General features: G+C 39.7%; 1 protein-coding gene across 2 annotated transcripts in view; it reads right to left on the reverse strand.

The window, feature by feature from the left end:
* PTN (pleiotrophin) overlaps positions 1–6,199 on the reverse strand; it is a 101,816-nt gene extending 95,617 nt beyond the window's left edge. Inside the window, exon 1 of one of the 2 annotated variants that reach the window (XM_070514250.1) lies at positions 5,728–6,199. The gene's annotated coding sequence lies outside the window, so the exon portion shown is untranslated. The remainder of the gene's footprint in view (positions 1–5,727) is intronic. The other variant, XM_070514259.1, reaches the window with a different exon arrangement.
* Between the last annotated feature and the right edge of the window lie 2,020 nt (positions 6,200–8,219).

An 8,219-nucleotide genomic window follows, 5' to 3' on the forward strand; every position in this document is an offset into this window, starting at 1 on the left:
AGAAGAAAAGAGGAGGGGACAATCAGAGCTCCATTTGGAGGGAGGATTCACCTGGGGAAACGCTCCCTGGGGGCCTTCAATCCCCTATTCATTGACAGTTTCATCCAAATGCCACAGCTGAAGTTGGAGGATTTGCTTTCTTTTCCTTATGTCTGTATTTCCACTGAAGGACAGTCATCTCATATCTGGTATAAATTTTTTTCTGAAAAGAACACCTAGGGTGAACTCTCATGCCTTCAAAATTATATTTATTCTAAATAATTAAGACTGATTTCTTAAGATGTCACTTTCAATATTTTTTTTTCTGGTCTATTATGTGGCAAATGCGAAATGAAAACACAAAGGAATTGAGAGTCCAATTTCTCTTCCAGAAAGAAAGCATTAAACCAACAAAAGGACAAAGATGCTTTTGAAATAAATATTATTACCTTCTCCATTTAGCCTTTTGTGAGTTACACTTTCCTTTTTCTCATAAAAATGTTTTTTATCCCTTTGTCGCTGGAACTGCTTAGGACAAAAAACCTTGTATGCACATATCTTACTCTAACTTGTGTTGTAGTAACTTGTGTTTTAATCTTATTATTAACATATACATTGAGTAGACCATAAGCTGCTTGAAGGCATAGTTATTTTTTCGTATCCCCATCACACTCCCTGACATGTAATAGGGCAGTCAATATCTGTAGACGTGTGTTAGGGACAAGAATAAAATAATAAGAAATCCTTTACTTCAATCCACTTCCCCAACAGGATTACACTCAAATCATTCCCATCCCTATTCATTCAAAAACCACTTTAAAATGTGAGACTAAAGCTCAGTAGAGAATGGAGAAATTTGAGAGTTTTCTCAATGAAAATTGGAGTAGAAACACAAAGAGGAGTCATGATCAATATGAAAGCATTTGGAGAGAGGATGATGAAGAGAGAGGAGAAGAGAGAGAATTGAAATATTTGGAAAGGAATGTCCACATTTTGAAGGTGACGGTGAAAAAGGAAAAATCAAAAAAAAACAGATGAGAGGAGTGGCCAAAGAAGTTGGAAAAAAACTAAGATAATAATATGTCAAGGAGGTTACAGTAAAAGATAAGAAGGTGATGTTAGCAGGCAAAGCTGCTGCATGGTTAAAAAAAAAAAAAGGAAGAAACGCAAAAAGCCATTGATTTGATGAAATGAACTGTGACTTTTTAAGTGTTTCTTCCAGAGATGGGTGAGGGTATAATGGATTTTTCATTGTTTGAGATCTCTTTTAATTGAATTTCTAATAAAAGATTTCACAGGTTAGCACCATTTGCCATTCACAAAGTGTTTGGAATTGTAAAATCGTGAGCCCTAGAGAAAAGAACCTTCTGTGTTGTATTTAAATATACTACATTGTCCAGCAAAGAATTATGCATCCTGCACATATATAACAAATACTGTTTATTACTGTTAAATTGACTTGCCATAGTAGCAAGAAACATTGTATTGTTGAGGTGGTACCTAGGAAGGCATGATGGAGATAAATAATCCTGGCTCCATCCTTTCATCGAAGTTGAGAATCTGAGAGGAGAATGAAGCCAACGTTTATTGTAGTGATGAAAGGGTAAGCTGATCCTCACCACAGACTGAGTCAAAAAGGAAAAAAATCTAGTGGAGTCGATAGAGAGTACATTGGCCCTGAAAACAAATTTGGGTTAACCAGGTCAGAAAAATGTCAAAATTCTGGGTAGCAAGGTCAAACCTTCCATGGATTCCAAGAAATGGGCAACCATTCCTGATACACATGTACATAAATGGATATATGATGTCATAGATGTGGGGATGAAATTGGGCAAGACATCCTGGGACTTCTTGGATGAGAAATGATGGCAACCAGATCAATAAAAGGAAGAAATGAGAGCCAGAGAAGGGGGAACAAGTGAGTGTAAAATTTGGAAGTAGAAACAAAAGGTTAGAAATACAGCATGCTATTTGTGTTTTTAAATGATGCTTTGGGTTTTACTAAGCACAATTCCTAGAATCAAGAGCCTAAGTATCAGTTACTATGACTCACTTCTTTCAAGATTAATATACAGCAAGAGATTTCTTTTTTTATGAGTATTATGTTTAAGAATGTAGAATTCTGCTTTTAGGAGACTCACTATGATTATCTTTTTTAATTTAAAATAAAATTTTATCTAAACCTACTGTGAAGAAATGTCTCCAAAATAAAGCCCAGTAGAAGAAATTAAATTTTATTTCTCAAAATACCTCAGGTATGAAATATCCACTGTGTTCCTTGCCTACCCTAAAGAAATAAGGATTTGTGGTGAATGTGATCTACATAATTGAATACAAATATTACCATAATGATAATACCCTCTGATAATGTTACATTATAGCTACCCTTTTAAACCACAGAAATTTTAACTTCTTGTTTACCAAACACTAAAATAGGGAGGAACAAAAGGCTTCTTATATTGGACAATCTAGAAAGATTATATGTATGACACCATGAAAACTATGCCATATAAATGACTGGCATGAAGTGCATGGAAAAATGGCCCAGTGAATGGAAACTTGAATTGGCCACAAACAGCAAGAATGGAGAACAACTTTCCAAAGTGAGGCCATGACCCAAATTTCACTCGAGCCAATTGACTCTGGATGAAAAAAAGCAGACTCAGCTCATAAAAACAAGGTCCATATCTGAATGTTATTTTACCCCAGGGCAATGACACGGCCTTGTGCCACGTGGAGACAAAAATTCTTCTGATTATCCATTAGAACAGCAGCCAGAGGAGACAACATTCCCTTGTAGAGAAGCCCCACTGAGCATCCAAGCAACGGAACAAGGGCAGTGGGAGAGCACTCCCTCAGCCTCAGCCAGATGCTCTAGAGGAAACCACACCTGCATCTGGGCTGAGGCTGAGGTGCACCCAGGTGTAGGTAGAACACGTTTGTTCCCTGATCATCCTGGGTGGTCTCAATTTGGACATTACCTTTAGGAAGGAAGTCAAGGACAACTCGCCTCATCACTGTGCCACCATATTAAAAAGCCTAAGTCTTAGGAGAACTCGAATTTGTATTCTGAATTCTGACTTCTGGCCCTCCATCTATCGTTAACTTACTACACCATTTTGAACAAGCCAACTAAACTCACTCTCTTGAGAAAATTTTGAATAGCAATAAAAACACCACATGGCAAATAGGAATACGATCAGAATTCACGTGAGACTGTATTTAAATGAGAAAGCAAGAGTAACTTCAAAGGGAAAACAAAACACTTAAAATATTTAATTTCTAAGATTGATTTTATTGATAAAAGTGATTAAACTATTTGGGGACCTTATTTCTCTCAGGTTATTTTTTTTTTAATTTTTTTAAATTTTTTTGAGGAAGATTAGCCTTGAGCTAACTACTGCCAATCCTCCTCTGTTTGCTGAGGAAGACTGGCCCTGAGCTAACATCCGTGCCCATCTTCCTTTACTTTCTACATGGGATGCCTACCCCAGCATGGCTTGCCAACCGGCGCCTTGTCCACACCTGGGATCCGAACTGGCGAACCCTGGGCCGCCGAGAAGCAGAACGTGCCAATTTAACTGCTGTGCCACCGGGCTGGCCCCTCTCAGGTTATTTTTAATGATTAGGTTTTGTGAAAATTTAAACCAGGCCATTGGCTTTATTGGAGTAAAAAAAAATGCCCACTAAAAAAAAAAAAAAATGTGGGCTCTGCCACATATTGCTAAAAGTAAAGGCCAAAAAAAGGTAGTTGGAAACTTTGAACAAATTATTCCAAATATCATGGAAACCTCAGAATTACGTATTATTATGTAAGATTACATAACATATATAACCTGTATGATACTATACCTGCTTTAAATATATATTATTCTCATTCGGTATAATACCTCACTTAAAAGTCAGGTAATAAAAGGTTATATATTAACAGTAGTTTCATTTCTCTTGCAGCTCTAGCTTTGAAAAGATAATGCAATTGTATCCGCAAGGAAACAGCTGGAATACAGCACCTCCTGTGGTTTTGCAAGGCGTCAGGTAGACATTCCTTGCAGAGGCCTTTCACTAGATGAGGAGAAAAATGTCCTAATGGGGGACAGTAGGAGAAGAAAGATGACCTTCTCAAGATTTAAAGGACAATTAGACAACTCCAAGCATAAAAGTTTCTTAAAGCACAGAATAATGGCATTGGGGCTTTTTTCAAAAAATAAAATAATAAAAAATCTCATCCTCTGGTTTAAATGAGAAAGTACAAATATCGCCACTCTGAAATAATTCATGTCCCAAAGGGGAGCAAAACGATACTATCCACTCTGATTTTCTTTGAATGTAACTGGACTATAAATGCTTTTTTTAACATTTGGTCTTTAAAGTATATAATTTACTTAAAAAGGAGCATAATAAAGATGGAAAATACAAGATTCAGTTCCTATGCTTTTGTTTCACTCCCATTACCTTGTAACATTTCTACATATTAATTCATCCCCAGATGATCAAGGGGCTAAAATGGGCTCCACTGTTTCATCAGTTCCACATTTGCCTAAGATCATGAAATTGCTTCATTCTGTTATTAGTTCAAAAGCTCTTCTTGCTAGTTCCTGAATCTCCTCCCAGGCCCTTCCCTCCAACACACACCAACACACAGACACACACACACACCACCTTTCTCAACCTGGTAAAGCAAAATGCCTTCTAAGATGAAAGATGCTAAAAGACTGGAACTTTGTCCCCCACTTTTTCCATTCTCCCCTCTCATCACCACCCCTCCCCCCACACGCCAATCCTATTTTTTCAACGTATCCCCAAACTTACAAAGCAGCTGTTAACAGAGAGAAGAGTGGGCTAACAACAGAGTGCACATAAACTCGGTGTGTGTTCTTGCGTTTGTGTGTGAGTGTGCGTGTGTGTTGTGTTAAGGAGAAAGGGGGGTGTGTGTGGTAAAGAGAGAGGAAGTTGTATGTTCTGTGTATCAAATAGGGAAGGGAGTTGAATACATTCCTCCATTTAAAAATATTTGGTTAACTTAGAAACATCAACTGAGAAACTAAGTATCTGGCAAATTAGTAATAAATATACACTAGCTTTACGGGGGCAAAATAAAAAGTTCAAGTGTCTGTGTACAGGGCAGTTATTAAAGTCAGCATTCAAATGAGAGATGGCGTGTTAGTGTGCCTTTTAAACTTTGGATTTGATCATTTCTAGAATAGGCAGCACAAGCAGTGCTAGATGCTCCATGAGAGATGCTCAATGTCAGCTGGTACTGGGAGAAACAAGCCCCCACGTCATACCTAGAAATGCCAGCTAAGAGTCGTCATCTGGCAAGCCCTGGGGCAAGGGGGAAGCCGAGAAAGGGTAGGAAATGAGCCCTGCTTGCTCAGGCTGCCTTACTTTCTCTTCTCTACCCAGCCACAGACACACCTACTAAAGAGGTTTCACAGAGAGCAAAGCCCCTGCATGTTCTCCAGCTGGCAGCAGAAACACTATCCAAATGCATGCGTAACATCACAAAAGCAACTTTCGTTCTGCTCATCTCAGGGCACGCAGACTATCCTCACCTGTCTCCCCCCAAATATGCCTCAGTTTACCTCTGGAGCAAATCTGCCTTGAAAACAGCCCCACCAGCAAAGACACCAAGGCAGCCTCTCTCTCACTCCCGCCACCATCATCTGCTGGCACCCAGAAAAGTGGCAGAAGGTGAAGGGAAACTCGATTGGAGACACCTCGGAGAATCGAGCAGTCCTTTTCACTTACTTTGAGTTGCAAATGTGCTCTGGGCGCTCCGGCTGCCTTTGTTGAAAGGGGCGAGGTGGTCTGCTCCGAGTCCAGGTACCCGAGTTGCTGCTGCTCGTGGCGCGGCGGCTGCTCCCTCCCTCCTAGACGGTGATTCACTGCTCTCTTTCTTTCCCTCTCTCCCCCTTGGATTTTCCTCTGCTCTGCGGCTTCCTTGGCGGGATTTTCGGACTGGAAGGCGGGGAACCTGATCCTGCCTTGGACTCAATCACGCCCTGACAGGGAGGGAACGGAAGGGAAATGGAGACTGGGAGGGATGAGAAGAGCGGGCAGGGAGAGGACGCAGGCAGAGCGAGGGAGGGAGCGCGCCTTTCCGTCGCGAGCTGATTGGGAAGCTTATTAAAAGCACAGTTCTCCAGGGGCAGTCTCTCCCCCTAGGAGCAAGCACACGGATTTGAACCAAGAGGCCAGGAGATGGAACATTGTTTTGATTTTAGCAGAGACGGCTACACGATATTTCTTTTCCAAACTTTACGCAAGACCTGTTTTTGAGATGGGTGCATACCTCAGTTTATCAAGTAGGACATCTTAAATGGACAATTGATGGCATTTTAGGTTACAGTTTTGACCCCAGACAATTTTTTTTAAATGACATTAGGTATGAAAAGGAACAGTCTTCAAAACCAGCCTCTTATTCCTCCCCACCCCGAAATGCCTTCCCTCCACGCAGCTCCAGTTCCTTCAGCTGTCAGTGCCATCCCACTTGCAGTCACAAAATGTGCAAAGTACTTTTTTGCGCTTGTCACAAAGAGTGACAGATGTCTGCAAGTTCCCAATTAAATGCCACTTTCTTTTAGGAGGCTCTTTCCTTTTTTGGCTTTCTTGGTGCCTTTAGTGACTTAGTTAGTGACATGCTTTTGACATCCAAGAATTTAGGGGATTAATCAATGTAGCTCAACCTCTGGGGTTTGTAAAACTCGGAGGGTGGGCTTCATGGCTTTCTGGAATTTCTATTTTGTTCAACTGAGGAAAGATACTAAGGTAATATATCCAGGACTGTTTCAGTAACACATAGATGAATATTTATGATATATATGAGATAAAAGTATTGTGTAAAATGGTTAAGTATGAAACAAGTTTCCCCAAGTATTCTCAAAAAGTAAATTTTGAGATTTTCTCCACTCATCATTCTTTCCTGCTCCTCATCTTGCTCCTTTTTCTTCCTTCCAGCGTATCATTTGATGATGGCCACCTCAAATATGGTTGCAAAATTTACTTCCGTTTCCCATAGTTCTGAGGTTACATCCCTTCAGTTCAATTTGATAAATGTCTATCACGTGCCTTATATAAATTTACATATGCTTCGAACCATACCTAAACCTCAAAATTAAAAGCATTGCTTTGTGACAAGTAGTTCTCGGGGACTTGGGGCTCTTATATTGACTGCTACCTGGACAAATGTCCCAGGGAATTGCCAGCTGGGGACAAAGAGGTGTCTCCACAAGTAGAGCTTTTAATCAATCAATCAATCAATTTTTTCAAAAAGAAGGCATCAGAAATTCAAATACACACCTCCAGTGGGAATCCATAACCAAACTCTCCATCCACATGCCACACACCAGCCTTGAATGGAATAAATGAGGAAGGAATCACCTGTCTTCCTTCTACACAGACTTCAAGTTGCCTGTTTTCTGTCTGTGATTCCATTGTCCCAATGATGCAAGCAATGTTTGTATTATTTAATCTGGTTTCACCTGCATAATTTATGGAAGAAGCCACACTACCATTTTATTATTATTATTTTTCCAAGGCCCTTTACCGAAAGAGACTTCTCAACATTCACGATCACTCCATGGGGATAGAGTTTCCAGGTCGTTAAACAAGGGCTTATCCATATTCTATTTCTTCCTAAACTTTATTTTAACATCTACAAATATAGCATGCTGCTACCCATTATTGTGGTGCTTATCTATAAAGTTGATAAAGTAAGCATGAGATCCCTCTGATTTCCACTCCATTACGTGTATCATATCAAAAATATAACCCTTCATTCAAATAGGAATATATGAAAATTATTTACATCAGTGGTTCTCAACCAGGAGCAATTGTGCCTTCCAGGGGACTTCTGACAATGACTGGAGACATTTTTGGTTGCCACAGCTTGGGGGAAGAAGTTGCTACTGGCATCTAGTGGGTAGAAGACAAGGATGCTGCTAAACATCCTACAATGCACAGGACACACAACAAAGAATTTTTTGGCCCAAAATGTTAATAGGGCTGAGTTTGAGAAACCCTGACTAACATTATTAACCATTGTATTTTAAAAATATAAAGGAAGATTAAAGAGGTTTTTTAAAGAAATAGAACTCTATGAGGTTGGGGTTAGTCATAATTTAATTCAACCCCCATTTACACCAAAGTTTAAGTAGAAAATATTTCCTATTGCACTCCAAAATGTTCAACTTCAAATCCAAACTTTGTCCTACGGCATAGTCATGGGTCTGTTGATTCAA

Source organism: Equus asinus, chromosome 1 (genome assembly GCF_041296235.1).
Source record: "Equus asinus isolate D_3611 breed Donkey chromosome 1, EquAss-T2T_v2, whole genome shotgun sequence".
In the NCBI taxonomy this organism is placed as follows: domain Eukaryota; kingdom Metazoa; phylum Chordata; class Mammalia; order Perissodactyla; family Equidae; genus Equus; species Equus asinus.